Consider the following 18,429-nt stretch of genomic DNA (forward strand, 5'->3'; position numbering starts at 1 on the left):
GACCTGCCGTAGATCTAACGGAGCGTCGCAGAGGCATGGTCACGTCTTCAGGTATAGCCTCCATTTCAGCAGGAGCGAGGGAACTGGGTGAATCTAGGGCCTCCTGGATCTCCTCAGGATGAAAAATGACCACATCTTCCTGCCCTTCCTCTTCCCTGACCGTGGAGTTAGTGGACAAGTCAGTTTGGCTCGTGGAAGGAATGGCCTCCTCTGCCATTGACTGTAATCCCTCTGGAACAGCCCTCAACTCAGACCGGTGCACCTGCCTGACTGGTCCTTCTCCATCTCTAGGGGCCACAGTGTATACCGTTCCAGTCCCAGAGGGACTCCGTAGCACCCGAAACACAACAGAGTTCCAGTGATCTTGGATCTTATTCCGTCCAGGCACATGGTTACGCAGGTACACCAGCCTCCCCTCTTCGAGTCCAGGATCGTTCACATTGTCATTGTGGCTCTGGTTCCGTCGGCGTATCAGTTCATCTGATCTTTGTCGGACATGCTCCTGGGTCACCCGCATACTCTGTTGATGTTTCTGGATCCAGTCCTCCAAGTTGCCGGCATCCTGCACTGTTACCCCAGTCCCAAGCAAGAAATCCACGGGTAGTCTTGGATGGTTACCGAACATAAGATAATATGGAGTATGCCCGGTAGTCTGGTGGGGTGTCGTGTTATAGGCAAAAGTCAACTGCGGCAAGTGGTGGGGCCAGTGTCGTTTCTCGGCTGACGGTAGGGTACGCAACAGGTCGTGCAAGGTACGGTTAAATCTTTCACACTGTCCATTACCTTGGGGGTGGTAAGGGGTAGTTCTACTCTTCTGGATGCCATACATCTGACAGAGTTGTTTAATCAGGATGCTTTCAAAGTTCCGCCCCTGGTCAGAATGGATACGGCCTGGGGGGCCGAAACGATGGAACCACTGCTGGACCAACACTTTGGCCACAGTGGAAGCCCTTTGATCTTTGGTGGGAAATGCTTGAGAGTACTTGGTAAAGATATCAGTCAAGATCAAAACATTCTCCCGACCATCACTTGCAGGTTCCAAAACTGTGAAGTCGATAGCCAGGATCTCATTTGGCTGGGTAGCCTGCAGTGTCCCCCAGTAGGTACGAATCTTGGGCTGGACAGCCTTCCCCAACACACACCTTTGACATCGTTGGCACCACCGTTCAGTATCCCTGGTCATATTCGGCCAGAAGCACCGGTCCCGTAGGAGCTGGAGGGTCCTCTCAGTGCCCTGGTGCCCCTGATTATCATGGACACTATGGAGGACTTCTTCCTGCAAGCACTGGGGGAGCAGCAGCTGGAGTGTCTCCAGGCCTTCACCTGGGGAATGAATGAGGCGGTACAATACCCCTTCCTTCTCGACTAGGCGGTCCCATTGACGCAGCAGTGCCCTGCTGGGGCGAGACAACAACCCACGCTCCTCAGCTCTTGGACGACGCCCTGCTTGATGGTATTGGCGCACCGGCCCTATGACTGGGTCAGTCTCTTGCAGCAGGCTTAGGTCCTGAGGGGTACGGCCAGGTAGCGCCACAACTTCTCCACAGTGACCCTCGGCGGCAAGCGGCTGGCCCATACCAGCCAGGGCTCCCAGCAATGGGACATCTGTCCCAACAGCAAAACGGTCCAGGTATTGCCGGGATAATGCATCAGCATTTTGGTTGTTCTTCCCTGGGCGGTACTTGATAGTAAAGTTAAATGATGCAAGTTGAGAGGCCCACCGCTGTTCGGTCGCCCCCAGCTTGGCAGTCTGCAAATGGCTCAGAGGATTATTATCTGTCAGAATGGTAAAATGATTCCCCAGCAAGTATTCTCTATACTTTTCTGTCACTGCCCATTTCACTGCGAGAAGTTCGAGCTTCATGGAGCTATAATTCTCCATATTTCTCTCATTGGGTTTCAACCCTCGGCTAGCAAAGGCGATCGGGCGGACCTTCCCGTCACACTCTTGAGAGAGAACCGCCCCCAAACCCCCATGGCTGGCATCTACTTCCACAATAAAGGGCTTTTTAAAGTCAGCATAGGCCAAGACTGGGGCAGAGGTAAGTCTCACCTTCAAAGACTGAAATGCATTCTCACAAACATCATCCCAGGCTGTGGTTAAAGGAACCGGAGGAGTCTTTCCCTTCCGCCGTGGTCCACTGAGCTTCCCCACAAGATGGTGTAATGGGGCTGCAAGCTTAGAAAAGCCTTCCACGAACCGCCGATAATAGCTTGCAAAGCCAAGAAAAGATCTCAAGTCGGCCAAGTGGCCCGGGCGCTGCCACTCCTTAACCACCTCGATTTTCGCAGGGTCAGTAGCCACCCCATCAGCAGAGACCACATGCCCCAAATAACTCACTTGATGCTGGAAGAATTGACACTTGGGCAACTTAACTTTCAGGTTCTGATTTTGAAGGCGAGCAAACACTTCCCCTAGCCGCTCAAGATGTTGTTCTACTGTAGTAGAGAATACAATCACATCATCAAGGTACAGGAGAACTGATTGATGACGGCAATCTCCAAACATGCGCTCCATAAGGCGCTGGAAGGTGCCTGGAGCATTGCAGAGCCCGAATGGCATCCTATTAAACTCAAAGAGGCCAAACGGGGTGCAAAAGGCAGTCTTTGACTTATCTTTATCTGCTACTGGGACTTGGTTATACCCACTTGCGAGATCAAGGGTGGAAAACCATCTTGCCCCAGACAGGGCATCTAAGGACTCCTCTATCCTGGGAAGAGGGTAGGCGTCACGACGGGTCTTGGAATTCAACTGCCGATAATCCACACAGAGACGAAGGCTCCCATCTTTCTTTGTTACAAGGACGATGGGGGAAGAGTATGGGCTGTTGCTTTCTCTTATAACTTGGCTATCCAGGAGCTGTTGAATGTGTGCCTTCACAGTCTCATACTGAGAGGGCGGGATTCGCCGGTAGGGCTGGCGGACTGGGGCATCATCAACTAACGGAATCTCGTGAGCAATCAGAGAGGTACATCCCAAATCTCCATCACCCTTGGAGAAGATGTTTTCGTACTGGGCAAAGAGGGCCTTGGCTTGGAAAACCTGCTGCGGAGCCAGCCCCTCAAAGTCAGGGAGAACAGATTCAGGGACACTGGAGGAAGTGATTGCCTCCTGGGTAGAGACATAAGCGCAACACTCCTCCCATGACGGCTCAACGGCGACAGATTTGGTTCCCGCAGAGGTCGCCACTACTGCTTGCACAGTCCCAACGACACGACGGGGGGAGAGCCACACTTCAGTACACCCAACATTAACTACGGGGGCATACAAAAGGCCCTTTTTGGCAGAGACCAGGGTGGGAGACACCAGAAGACCTTCAGGCAATTGTCCATCTTCAAAACCTAACGGCTCAAGCAAGAACTCAGCGGTCTCCAGCTGAGGGCATGTAACTGGAACCAAAGTCAGGGCACCAGCCCCAAGGCAGATTGGAGACCTCCCCTGGACTTTAACCTTAAACGGCTTGGGGGCGTTGACGAGGGTCTGGATCTTCGCACAATGTCGCAGGGCCCGTAGAGCTGCTGGGGCCGCCGACTTAACTGGAGGGGAGTGGAAGAGCTGTGACCCATGCAGCTCAAAGAGAACCCTATAGCACTCTGAAAGTACATTCATACCCAATATACCAGGGGTAGCCACCTTACGGTCTTGGAGGGTCACATTTGGTGGGTCCCTGACAATCAATATCCCCCTCCCCAGAATATGCTGTCCTAAAACGACCACATCCAATTCAATATAGCCAGTGTAAGGTATGTCTAGCCCGTTAGCTGCCTTAAGGCCTAACCACCTGCAATCTTTCCTCTGCAAATGACTAAAATGCTTACTAAAGAAACTCTCAGTTACAGTTGTAACCATGGATCCAGTGTCAATTAAACAAGGGACTGTCACACCTCCCATAACCACACTCAACACCGGGCATTTACCCACTAACTGTCCAAGAAGGGAAGGACATGCAGAGCCAGACCCCATCCCTCCCAGTGTGCGGCTCTGCACACTGGGGGGTTCTAGTTTCCCAGCTGGCTATTGGAACTACTTACAAAGGGCGCTGACTGACTGTTGGAATCTGATAACGTGTGAGAGATAGACCTACTATTGCTAGAAGGAGCAGACTGACAATACCGGGCTATATGTCCAGGTCGATCACATCTAATACAGATAGGCTGACCATTAGGAGCACGTTTAAAACGGCCTTCCCTATTTAACGGAGGGGCGTGAGGTTTACCACTAGACTGTCCCAAATGTTGGACCAGCATATCTAGTTGGGCTTGTTGCTTTAAAATCATTTCCTTTAACTCCGCCATCTCAGAAGGTTGAGCAACAGTGGAGTCACACTGAGACATATAAGATGTTTCACTACTGCGCCCCGGTACACGGTGACTCCGGTCACGACCTGTCTGTCCCTCCTCCACCCACCTAGTGGCCTCCCGTCTTACATCCAAGAGAGACAAACTCCCATTAGCCCGTACCAGTCTTTTAAGTTCTCTTCGTAGCATATGATCTCGCACATTCTCACAAAATTGGTCTCTCAACACTATGTCTGGATTAGAAATTGAATCCCCCTTGGACTGTTTCACCTTTTCCATAAGCTCCAGTAATGCATGGGAAAACTCAAATAATGACTCATTTTCTCTTTGTTTTCTGTCAAAAAAACGCTGCTGCCAATATACATATGACTTAGAACATCCATATACCTCTTTTAACACTGAAATGATTTCTGTAGGATTTTCTCTTACAACTACAGGTCGATATTTAATCTCACTTCGGGCTTCGCCCTCTAAATGGTCATACAAAAACATTGCCTTTTCCAAATCAGACATGTACCTCGACCTAATGCAACTTTGTGCTTCTTCACTCCACTCTTCAATAGAAAGTGACCCAGCTGTTACAGAGCCAGAGAATTTAGAGCACCGTCTCTCTCTAGGCAGATATACTGCCTGCTCTCTTCGTACTGGCAGGGGATCACTTCCGCCAGCATCGTTTCCTTGTGCACCTGACAGTCTCTCATTTTCAGCTTGGAGCTGTGCCACACGGTCCCGCAGTTGCTGCAGCGCCGCATCAAATCCTCCACCGGCGTCGCCCGAGTCCATCATGCTGCCAGCCGCTGTTCTCCACACACATACACACACACACACACACACACACACTTGCTGCTCTATATAGCCAACCAACACTTCAAAGGAAAAAGAAACCCTGCCGACTGCGCCAATTTGTGGCACCCGGTTGTACAACTGACTACGCCACCCCTTGGGCTAAACTAGTTAGTGCCAGTGTTAGAGCAAGGGGAACTCTACCCCAATAAAATGTACAAACACAGGTTCTTAGAAAAGTATAAAAATACAATATTTATTGAGGAATTATTGAAGATGTTGGTTGGTCAAAATAAATAAATAAAACAAATAAACATAGCTAGGGAATACCAAGCCACCCGCAAGGGAGCCAGTAAAGCAATCGAGAAAACACTAAGGGAAGGCTAGGTTTGCACTACCACCGGTGAACAAAACACAGACTTCTTTTGAAGTACTACACACTAGAGTTCAAGGTCTACGCACTGCACACTCACAGCACTCTAATAAATATGGTTAAAAGGCATGGAGGTTCACCATACACGGCACTGCAAACTTCTTCGTTTATCAAGAGAAAAAAAAGAAACAAAAAAAAGAAAAAGGAAACCCGCTTTCCAGTGAGGTCTCTTATACAGGAGTTACCCTGGCTCCACTAACACCGGGGCTGGTTACAAACAAAAAGGGGAATTTGGCATAAATGAAACAATAAAATAAGTAAACCCGCTCTAGCCTGTGACGCACAATTCATACCACCACATACAATAACAGCTACAGCCAACAGGCTAGAGGAAAACAAACAACAACAAATAAATAAAATAAAAAAATAATAACATAAACTATCTAGACCTATAATATAAGCAGCATACACAATCACACAGTGTGGAGAACAGCAGCTAACAGCTCAAGGGTAACTGCACATATCTGTCGTAACATTCACAGTGAAAAGGGGAAGACTAGTTGAATGTAAACATCCCACTGCAGTCAGTCTCCAGCCGATGCTTATTAAACGCGGACGTAGTTTGGCATTACTTTGCTCGCTCGCCCATACATGGTCAGACAGGAAGACAATGGCGCGCCGCGGCTCAATCAGTGTCGGCTCCTTCACGCACTCAACACTCAAACTGCATCTGAATCGCTGATTCCCCACACCAAAGCCAGCAGTACATTTACACTGTCCCAGTCTAAGGACGCCAGGTGTTTATATAGAAGCCTGCCTCAATCGCGTTTGATGGCTTACTAAATGCCCGCTCCACCCACCAATTAGTGACGTGATTAAACATGAAAATGAAAGAGTCAGAACGAGCGTAAACTGAAGGAACCCAATCCTAACGAGGCCCACAGGCTACACTTATAATAATGTATCATTTGCAAAAAGTTAAATGCATCTGTGTAGATGAGAGAATCATCTTCAGTGTATGCGCGTTGTTCACACTCTGTATTATGGCCAAGCATGCGCGCTTAAAATATCATCTGAATGTACGCGCAACGCGCCATTGACTTTAGACTAGTTTTTTTTCTGGTCAGTGGCGCAATTGTTTTATAGAACAGCAAAATAGCATGAGGGAAACTTTGCGCCGGAACACGCCTCCTCTTTGCGCTGAACCGCCCCGGGGAGCACAAGAGTATTTCTTAGTTAACCGACGTGTGTCTATGGAGGGAAAAGTCCGCTTTGCGCGGGTGCAAAATAGGAATGATACATGCGTCAGTGTACAAAGTCATTTGCGCCGGGTGCAAGATAGGGCCCAATGACTTCAGTTTTTTCTTTGTTTAACTGAAGAAAGTTTTGGCACTTCCAACTGTTTACTTCATCAATGCATTGGCCCAGGGAGTCAATGGGGCTGTAATCGTTAGGCGATAGGGCTAAGTAGAGCTGTGTGTCGTCTGCATAGCTGTGGTAAGCAATTTGGTTCATTTTCATTATTTGGCTCATTGGGAGCATATACACGTTGAATAGGAGTGGCAAAAGAATTGAGCCTTGAGTGACTCCGCATGTTTACGGATGTCCATTCAGACTTATGGTCTCCTATATAACCTCTCCCTCCTAAGTATGACCTAAACCATTTTAGGACTATCCCAGAAAGCCCAAATCAGTTTTCCAGCCTATCAAGAAGTATGTTATGATCAACAGTGTCAAATGCAGCACTGAGGTTGAGTAGTGCCAGCACTGATAATTTGCCTGTATCAATCTGCTTCTAAACAGTTTAACACACTTTTGAAAAAAGATGTGGGAAGTGCGTCAAGAGCGCAGGTTGATATCCCTTTCTCAGGTTGTGTTCTGATCTGTCTGATCCCAACGCAACTCAAGGATGTGCTGATCACCTTTCTGAGATTATTGATTTTCTCAGAGAAGGAAACAAACTCACTGCACTTGCTGTCTGAGAGCATTTCACTGGGAATGTGACTTGAGGGGTTGTCAGTCTCTCTACAGTAGCAAAAAGAGTGTGTGTGTTGTTTAAGTTGCTGTTTATAATATTCAAGAAGAAAGTCTGTCTAGCTTTGCCTAGTTCCATTTTGAAAGCATGGATGCTGTCTTTGTAGATGTTAGAATGGACTACAATTTTGTATTTCGCCACATGCGCTCTGCTTTTCTGCATTGTCTTTTCATATTTTGCACTGCTGTTGAGTTTCTCCAAGGTGCTTTTTGTTGCCACTCTTCTTCCTGACTTTCACAGGAGCAATACCATCAATTACACTTTTAACTTTTGAGTTAAAAGAATCAAGGAGAAAATCAACAGAGCCCCAGCAGATATGCTTGGTGTTAAAGATATAGCCTTCATAAATAGTACACTAGTGTTCTCATTTAAGCATCTCTTCTTGACAGACAGAGATCCAGCTTCAATGGCAGGAGAGATCAATATATCAAAGAAAATACAGAAATGATCAGACAGTGCTACATCCTTAATAACAATCGATGAAATGTTTAGACCCTTACTGATAAGTAAATCTAGAGTGTCCTTCTAGACACGATTGTTTATGGGACCATGTACATGCTGAGTCAGATCAAACGTTTTTTAAACAGTTTTGATTTCGTTTGCCATATTGGTTTCAGTATTTTGGAGGCCTGTAAATAATGATAAGTCAAATGCATGGAGCACCTTTTGACAAAATGCCCAGATATTCGAAAGACGGATAATTCCCAAATGATATTTGCTTACATTGATAGACATGTTTAAAAAGAGCAGCTAAACCCCCACCTCTCCTAACAGCTCTGCAGACACTCAAAAAAGTAAAGTTAGAAGTGGATGTTTCATTGAGGACTGTTGCACTGCGGCTGTCTTCTAGCCAAGTTTCGTTTAAAAACATAAAATCCAGGTTGTTTGTGTAAGTCGGTGACTAGAAGTAATTTATTTTTAAGTGAGCTGATTTTTAAAAGTCTTACTTTTTGTCCCCGCAGCAATCTTAGTTTGACGTGTAATAGGCACCAGATTAGATGGGTTTGCTGTACGGCTTTTGAAGGCCTTAGACTTTCTATCATGTAATAGAAAATCAATAGAGAAAGATACAGGCACACTGGGTTCCCGCTTGTTCTGTAAACATTTGAGAAAGTTACTGTTATCATAGCGGGGACCCAACACATATCACTGAGAGCTGGTATCAGTTGTTTTTGGTTCACCTAGAGCCGCTGGAGGAGAGTGTGGGCCCTGGCGTTGTGGCAACGCCCGGAAAGCTTTCACAGGAGGAGGGCGAGCTGGGCCCGCAGTTTTTGGTGGTTGTGGGGCCTGCCATTTTTTGGTTGATATCTGGGGGCTTGCAGCTAAAGAGTGGGATAGTTTGGTTCCAGGATACACCAGTTCTTCCATTTTCTCTTAGAAGCACAGAAGTGGAGGTGCTGGAGAGTGGGATAACGTGTCTGGTGAGAGGGGCTGTTGCTCTGGTGTTATAGGAGGCAGTAATATGCTGTCCTGGTTTCCCTGGCTGTTTTCCAGAAAGTCGTTCGGTGCTGAATCTTGGAGCAGTTCTAATATGTCACAGTCTGTCTGTGGTGAGCTCTGTGGGCAGGGTTCAGCTGAGATTGTGTCCGTGAGCAGAGGTTGTTGTGGCTAAGTGGTGTTATCATTGTCCCTGTGTGATTTGTCAACTGAATGTCCATTCAGGTGCTGAAGTGAAGTCTGTTTCTTACTGTGTCCAGGTGTGTGTGTGGCATTCAGGTTGAATGGATTAGCACACACTGCAGAAGGATGATGGAGGGAGAAGTAGATATTGTCCTTTAGCACTCTTGAACCAAGTTTTTTTGGGTGGTGGCCATCCTGTTGAAACAGTTGTCTCTGACTCAACTTCTCATTGAACTTGTCAATGAAGTTCACTCCTTTTATATTGCATGTTTTTTTGCAGCCATGTATTAAGCCCAAGCAACTGTGAAAACCTGTTTGTTCCTCTTGCTGGAAGTGGTCCACTGATGAATGTTTGAACTCTTTTACAGTCTTTTAAGTGTTTCAAAAAGTTCATTGAAATCCTTCTTAAGGAGTTCTGACTGCTCTTTATGGATATCATTCTTCCCCACATCAATGATTCGTAGTCGATTCGCAGTCTTATGTTTCATCAGAATTTTCTGAAGTTCTCTGTTTACATCAGCACATAGTTGTATCCCTGCTGCTAATGTTTCTGATCATGGAGTCACCCACTATCAGAGTCCTGGGCCCGGCTGCGCTCTGAGCTGAGTGCCGCTGTGTGCTCGACCTTGATCGCCAGTTAGTATCAGTGTTAGCTACTGGCTGATTCGATCTTTGTTTGATCACATTCATCACGTTTGGGGATTCCTCATCTACATTCATTAATACTTCAAATCTGTTCTCAAGATTTATAGGCGGTGGTAGGAAACAATACTCTGTCACTAAACGTAACCTCGGTTCTCTCTAGAGAAGGAACGAGTATTGCGTAAGTTTAGCTTACACTACGGGAAAGATTCATCTTCTCGAGATATTGAAGCCAAAAAAAAATTATCCTTAATTTTATATTCTTTGTCAACTTAGTGCAGCAGCTAGCAGACCCAAAGCAGGCCATCTCGCGTGCTCATTGGCTGCCCTGCGGGCAACTGCTGCAGCCTACCAGTGAGCCCGGCGTGACGTCACGCCCAATGAAGGGCGCCCGCACCTTCATAGCGTCACAGCCCGCCGGAATGGGCGGGGCTTAGCGTATAAAAGTAGGGGCTGTAGGCTGACTCGTTGACTGAGCACGGCGCGAGCATGGCCGGTTACGCAATACTCGTTCCCTCTCTAGAGAGAACCGAGGTTACGTTTATTAACCGAGTATCGTTCTCTTACGAGAGGTTCTCTCGTATTGCGTAAGTTTAGCTTACGCTACGGGAACACTTTGTCAACGCCGTGCGCGCCAAGCATCCACCATGAGACCCCGAACTTTCAGGGAACCCCATAAATGGAAAAAATAAGGTGGCCAGCCACGCGGGCCATCCCTTGTACATAAGCACACATAGGGAATACAGAGCAGCGCGCCAGTCTGTATAGGGATCTCCCAGTCACGTGACCCCTAGCCGCATGTCAGCCATTTTGACGGAATACATCCGTCATCTACTCAGTGGCAATGGATCTATTATTAGGGGTGCGCCACCCCTAATAATAGATCCATTGCCGTGGGTAATATATATTTTTAGTATATTATTATAGTAATAATATAATTACATAAAAATGTTTTGACATTGGGCTACAGTGTGTTAGGTAAATGCATTTACCGGTAACGTTACTGACTCTGAAGCTAACTGAGCAATTCCACGGCTCTCTTCTCTACTCTTTACTACTACTTTAATTCTGTTTCTAGCTAATGTTGGTAGGTTTTTTTTCACTGCTAGAAAAAAAAGGTAGAAAAATGTAGTCAACCCATACACCATTAGAACCGTGTAAAATTTTTTTCATTGGTTTTTGTGTTAAATCTTACCCAGATACAATAGTGCTATTTTCTGATTGGGTATTGTGTAGCTCGACGAACAACACCAGAGGAGACGCGCTTGATTCCTGCCGGTTCCACAGTGAGAGTGGCGCGGCCAGAGATTGGGCGCTGTGGCATATTAAATATATTACAAATAGTTTTTCAGTGTGAGAAATACAATGTGTGGCGGGAGAGCGTGACAAAAGACCGAAATGAGTGACAAAAGACCGAAATGAGTGACTGTCACGCTCAATGCGTGAGAGCCCTGTTATGTTATGCTGAATGGTAGTGTGCACACACACATTGCGGATTTCTATGGCAACAGTGGATTTATAACATTTGATCCCGAACTCCCAGAAATCATTCATTAGCCTTCGAGGGGACAACTTACCTGATCCAAAATGAAGAGTGCAAAGCTGTGTTGAGTTGGAAGCCAAACAGTAACACCACCATCATCGTTTTGCCTGTTTATTGCCGCCAACCACTTGTTTTTCCATTTTGTTTATTTTGGGATACGGTATAAAGATATTCCTTTTGTATGATCACGTATCTGATCGCATCCAATTGCACAGCGTCGCTCGGGCATGATAGAATTATTTCGCGACGAGCTGTATTATTACCGGCGGTATAGCATTTCCTATTCCGTCAAAATGCCTGCTCCAAATGGCGTGACGTCACGCGGGACGTCCCTATAGGCACATGGCAGATACCCTACTAGTGCAGCTCAACCAGGAGAGCTGAGTCACGTGAGAGTGATCTGAGCAGGAAGATCTGGGCAGAATACACCTCTCCTTCAAACTGACAAAAGGCTCCTGCAAGGCAGGAACTTCTAGGTTATAAAACCTGACAAAGGTAGTCGGAGAGCTCCAGCCCGCCGCTACACATGTCATGGATTGAAATCCCACTGGACCACGCCCACGACGAGGCCACGCCTCTCGTGGAATGAGCCCTGATGCCCAGAGGGCATTGCAGACCTTTTGATGCGTAAGCAGCTGCTATAGCGTCCACTATCCATCTGGACAGGCTCTGTTTCGAGGAGGCGAGACCCTTGGTGCGCCCACCAAAACGAAACAAAAAGCTGTTCTGAACGCCTGAAGTTGGTGGAGCGCGTAATGTAAAATCTCAGCGCCCTGACAGGGCAGAGGAGATTCACCTCACTTTCGCTGTCAGATGCTGGCAGAGCTGACAGCGAAATAACTGAATGGAGTGCCCATCACTTTAGGAACATAGCCATGTCTAGGTCTGAGGATGACTTTAGAGTCATTCGGCCCGAACTCAAGACACGACGCGCTGACAGACAGCGCATGCAGGTCCCCCACACGTTTTACTGACGACAGTGCAGTCAGAAAGATGGTTTTCAGTGATAGATATTTCAACCTCACGGAGTCTAGTGGTTCAAACTGAAAGGCTCTCAGGGCCTAGAGGACCAATGAAAGATCCCACATAGGAACTGATGGGGGGCGCAGCGGGTTCATCCTTCTAGCTCCTCTAAGGAAGCGGATGACCAACTCATGTCTTCCCAGTGACTGGCCGTGCGTCAATTCTGCGAACGCTGCCACGGCCGCCACGTATACTTTGAGCATGGATGGGGACCTCCCCTTATCCAACACCTCTTGTAGGAAGGTGAGCAGATGCGCCACCCCGCATGTCCGTTAGAGGTGTGAACCTACACTGGTCTCACGGTTCGGTTCGATTACGATTATCAAGTCATCGATTCGGTTCGATTCGATTATCTCGATGCATCACGATGCATTGACGATGCAGGATGCACTGCATCCTCATTTTTCAATTTTGCTTCACATGTATACAATTTTGTCAATAAATACTAGCAGTCAGATATATGAACTGAACCTTTAATTTTACCTAAAAAACACGCTTCTTGAATGCATCAAACATCAAATAAAACTCAAGTCTGGGCACAGAAGACAACAGCAGCATTAGATTAGAACACACAAAAGTAAGTACTAAAAGTGCATAATGCAGGGTGTGTACTTAAATACTTAGTGCAGTGTACTTTCTTGTAAAACATTTAAATATTGACAAATGTATAAACATGAAATTAAATTACAAACCAAAATAAACAAGAGGCCAAACCTACTTGAATATATTCAATATACAAAAAACTAAATCTGCACTTCAGCAGTGTTTTTTAATACACAAAATAAAATAAAACAAAAGCACTGGGAACAGGAACTTCCTGAAACATCACAAACCGCTCAGCATGTGGGAATTTGTAATTTTTTCTTTAGGAACCACACTAACTGGTCCACATGCTCTGGTTTAAGAGTGCTTCTTTTAGCAGTGACCACATCTCCTACTGTGGAGAAAACTCGCTCTGCAGACACGCTTGTGCCTGGGATACACAAGTATCGCTTTGACAGCAGAGAGAGGAGAGGAAACATGACCTCATGGGCACACCACCAGTTCAAAGGGTCCTCAGTAGCCCCTTTCACACAGAGATTCCGGAAAATACACGGATAAAGTGACCCGGGATTCGACCTGGGTTCGTTTAATTTTGGTTCATTCACACTGCCAGTGATTTTCCGGAATCAGAGAGTGCGTTCACACACAACCTGTAAAAATCCCGTAAAGACACGTGACATCGATGTGACATGTAATGTCTCAGCAGCGTCTACTGCTTATGAGCTGCGCTTTCTCTCTCGAGAAACCGCCCGTGTGCATTTTTTTCTCTGATTCGATCATAAACTATCACATTACGTACCGTTTCACTAGCCTGCTTTCACTTCACTTCAGCGTCATCATTACGACACTGCATTGATACGGCTTGTGTTCACACATACCCCTTTTCCACCAAAGCGTTTTGAGAGCCGGTTCGGAGCCGGTGCCTGCGCGCGAACCAGTTCTTTGTGTTTCGACAGCCAAAGAACCGATTCTCGGCCAGGAAAACTGGTTCCAAAGCGGCACCAACTCTTTGCTGGACTAGAACCAGAGAACCGTTCTTTTACCACGTCATGCTTACGTCGGGGGCTGGGGGCGGGTTTAGATGTGTCCTAAACATCTTTTCTGACCGCAAAGCCAGGAGAAACATTTGCAGAAACACGACGTAGTCCGCCATTGTAATTGTTATGCTTGAAGTTGGCGCAAGCGTTTCTAGCTTTTTTTTAATTTTTTTTATTGAAAACATTATGTAAGCAAAGAAGAAAACAGTCACAAAATAGAACAAATAAATGGAGAGAAAAAAAGACAAGACAGGTGTACATAACTAATCAGAAAAGATTACATATCAAAGGAAAAGATTAAAAGACTTACATATTTCAATTGTTTTTAAAGCCTTCTTGGTTCACGAGTTAGAGATAATCCCAAAGTAATGTTGTACTTGCAAGCGTTTCTAGCTGAGACGTAAAGCGACGTACACAGTGACGTAACGACGTCGTTCGCTGGGCGCTCTAGAAGTGGAAAAACAAACAGGTTCTGAGGAGGTTCGCAAGTTGAACCAACTCCGAACCAACTTTGAACCAGCACCAGTTCCGAACCCGTTCTTTTTTGGTGGAAAAGGGGTAACAGCGCGCGTTCCGGGACTGAACACGGCAATGTTACTAGGTCCCCAACCCGGGATCGATCCCGGCATCAATCCCGGGTCGTGTTTGCGTTCACAAAGAAGGCGTTCTTGCAATTTCCCGGCAATTTCCCAGGATCAACGCGCTGTGTGAAAGGGGCTAGCGAGAGGCAGAGATGGAGCTTTACAATATGCCTCCATTTCCTCCTTAGCAAGGACATAGGGGGTCTTGGGTTCTACTGTACCTTCAGTGTCAGTGAAAGACTGTCCCAGCAAACTCACAAGCAGAGAATGATGCCTTCCGTTTGGGAGCAGCAGAGGGCCTGTCGTCCATGGAGGTTTCTTCTCCTGTTCCCTCAGATGCTTCATCCACTTCTGTCATTCTTGTACCCTGTGTGTGAACAACATATTTGAAAATACAATTAAACTTGGACAGTGGCAGTGCAGTCAGCCAATACAACAGCTCACATAATATATGAGGATTATAACTGTTTCCGTTTTAATAAAAATAAATAAAAATAATGATAAATAAATTTAAATTACTTAACATTTCAAAAAATTTTACCTATACAGTTAATATTATGAGCATTTAAGTTTGTTTTAATTTTATATAGCCTTTTGTACAAGAAACATGATAGAATTACCTCCAAGGATGCAGCCTCCTCTGTCAGTGCTCTGTATACCTCCGATCTCTCCTCTTCTGTGAGAAAAGGCATTCCCTTAAATCGGGGATCCAGAGCAGAGGCTGTATGAAGGATCCTCTTCTGTGACTAACTGTTGTACCTCTTCAGGAGATCTGTTCTGATTGCATTCTTGATCTCATGGATCATGTGCGAGTCTCCTTTGGTGTCTGACATATTCTGGAGGAGTTGCGCATGTAGAGGAGTAATGAGGGAAACTGTCGGATTGCGCTCTTCTGACATCAGTGTTGTTGCATCCTTCATTGGCTTTAATGCCCTTACAGCATCCTCTGCATTTGTCACATCTGTTTCAGTAAGAGTGCACAGATCTTTCTCTCCTTTTCTGACTTCTGGTGACAGCAAGGTGGCACAAATTGCAGGTTGTTCTTCCAGGAACTTTCACTTTCAGACAGTGGCTCGCTGTGGTGCTGCGATGAAAGAATGTTGATATTCGTCGGATTCTGCCCAAAAGCTTGGAGAGCGCGCCCACTTTAAGCGTGACGGAATATGCCGAGAAGAGACTTGGAAAATTAGGATCAAAGTATTTAGCATGGAATTGAATACCAGCAAGCAATCTACGTAAAGAAGAAATTTTAAGGTTACGATTTTCAAAATTGAAAACTAAAAAAGAGCAAACGGTCAAAATCCAAATGGAAAATAACGGAATATGCATGGAAAAACAAAACATAACGAAAGCGGACCATGCTGAAATGTAAGCTTTAAGTGTGGAGGGAGCGACACCAAGTGAGATAAAGCGTCTAGCCGAGCTGAGCAACTCTCCTAATTTAGCATTATGGCTGCTAGGGGAGGGCATGGTGTTGGATCGGTATTGGCTGAAGGGCAGAGCTGTCTGAAAGCCTGAAAACGAAAACGAGATAGCGCATCAGCAATAGTGTTATGGTGACCAGGAATGTGAGCCGCTTTAATTATGAAATTAAAGACGACAGATTGCCATACTAGGCGTATCAGGAAAGGCATGATCTTAGGGCAAGAAGATCTGCCTTTATTAATGATAGCAACGGTCGCTTCGTTATCACAAAACAACCACAAGTAAAGGTCAATTGTGCGTCCAGTGGTTTCATAGAATCAGGAAGTCAACCAGTCGCCTTTATTGTAAACCAAGCGGCTTACAATAAAGGTGAAATTTATGAATAATATAAAGGAGTTTTGCAATAAATCGTTTTAATTTTTTTCTCCTTAACCTCTTACTGTTCCTATTGCCTAAGCATAGAATAACAAAAAAACTCTCTTTTGTATCCAGCCATCAGAACCGAACCGAACCGAATACGTCTCAGGTTACGTATGTAACCCTGGTTCCCTGATAGGGAACGAGACGCTGCGTTTGAGACGCGGTGGGAATGCTCTGCGTGATTACGTCGTGAAGCACGTGTAAAATGTCCAATGGAAGCCCGCTATGACATAGGTGACGTCATAGACCAGGAAAATATAAAGCAACCCTGAAAGCAGACCGCGATAGCTTCTGAAAAACCTGAAGCAAGTCGATCAGGGCAAGCAGGAAGTATGGCAGGCAAACGCAGCGTCTCGTTCCCTATCAGGGAACCAGGGTTACATGCGTAACCTGAGACGTTCCCTTTCAAGGGAACTCGAGCTGCGTTTGAGACGCGGTGGGAACCCCATACCCACTACGCCATAGTGACAAATGCCCGTTCTGTGTGAAGTCCTGCCCACACTAAGAAGCAAGCAACCTCGCCCCAGGAGTGGACAGGTCAAGGTCATAAAACCTGACAAATGTATGCGGAGATGACCATCCTGCCGCATTACACACGTCAAGAAGGGAAACTCCCGAAATTAAGGCCATAGAGGCCGCCATACTCCGAGTAGAATGGGCCCGCACAGCCAAAGGTGAAGGCTGTCCGGCCGCTTCATAAGCCAATGAAATAGCCTTGACTATCCATTTACTCATAACCTGCTTAGATGCAGGGCATCCTCTCTTGAGTGAACCAAAACAAACAAATAGTTGCTCAGATTTACGCCACAGGGCAGCTCTGTGAACATAGGCATCTAAAGCCCGGACTGGACATAACAGGTTAAGCTGTCCCTGGTCAGGGGTATTAAAGGGTGGAGGAAAAAAGGCCTGCAGCACTATTGGGCCCCCAACATTCAGTGGGACCTTAGGAATATAACCCGGCCTGGGGTAGAAAAATGCCTTCACCATACCAGGTGCAAATTCCAGACATGAAGGAGCAACCGACAGAGCATGTAAATCACCAATTCTCTTGATAGATGAGATAGCAAGGAGAAATAAAGTCTTTAGAGTGAGGAGTTTTCTGAAACCTCCTCGATGGGCTCGAAGGGAGCTAAAGCCAGACCCTCGAGTAATTAAAGGGTTTCTCCTGATAGAAGTACCCCCCAGAGGGGTGTGGTAGGCAGATATAGCCGCCACGTAAACCTTTAGGGTGGAAGGAGATAACCTGGCCGAGAAACGGTCTTGCAGAAAATCAAGAACTGAACCAACTGGGCAGTTAACAGGATCTAACTGACGTTCAAAGCACCACGTGGTGAAAAGTTTCCATTTTAGCGCAAATAGCCTTCTCGTGGATGGAGCTCTGGATTGAAGAATGGTTTCTACAACATCGGTCGAAAGACCGGTTTCCCTGAGCCTGGCCCCCTCAGAGGCCAGGCCCACAGTTTCCATAACTCCGGCCGTGGGTGAAATATCGTGCCCCCGGCCTGGGACAGGAGGTCCACCCTGAGTGGGATCTCCAAGGGGGCGCCGTCCAACAGAGACACCAAGTCCGAGAACCAAACTCGGCTCGGCCAATAAGGGGCTACTAGTAGCAGACGAGCCCCTTTCCGGCGAACCCTCTCCAGAACCCCCGCAAGCATAGATATCGGGGGAAAGGCGTACAGGTGCAGCCAGGCCACACTTGCACCATCGCATCCAGACCGAGAGGAGCTGGGTGCGTTAGAGAGAACCACATGGGACAATGGGTTGAATCTGATGATGCGAAAAAGTCTACCTGAGCACGACCGAACTCTTCCCACAGGACCTCCACCACTTCGGGGTGAAGTCTCCAATCCCCGGGCCTCAGTCCTTGTCTCGACAGAATATCTGCTCCCACATTCTGACGCCCCAGAATATATACCGCCTTGAGCGACAATAACTTCCCCTGGGCCCATAGGAGGAACTGATGGGCCAATTTGCAAAGATGACGCGACCTCAGACCCCCCTGATGGTTGATATAGGAGACCACCGAAGTGTTGTCTGTGCGGACCAACACATGATGGCCTCTCAGGTCTGGCAGGAAATATTTGAGTGCACGAAATACCGCC

This window comes from Siphateles boraxobius, unplaced genomic scaffold, assembly GCF_051911475.1.
Source record: "Siphateles boraxobius isolate OS27281-9 unplaced genomic scaffold, OSU_SipBor_1 41, whole genome shotgun sequence".
NCBI classification, from domain to species: domain Eukaryota; kingdom Metazoa; phylum Chordata; class Actinopteri; order Cypriniformes; family Leuciscidae; genus Siphateles; species Siphateles boraxobius.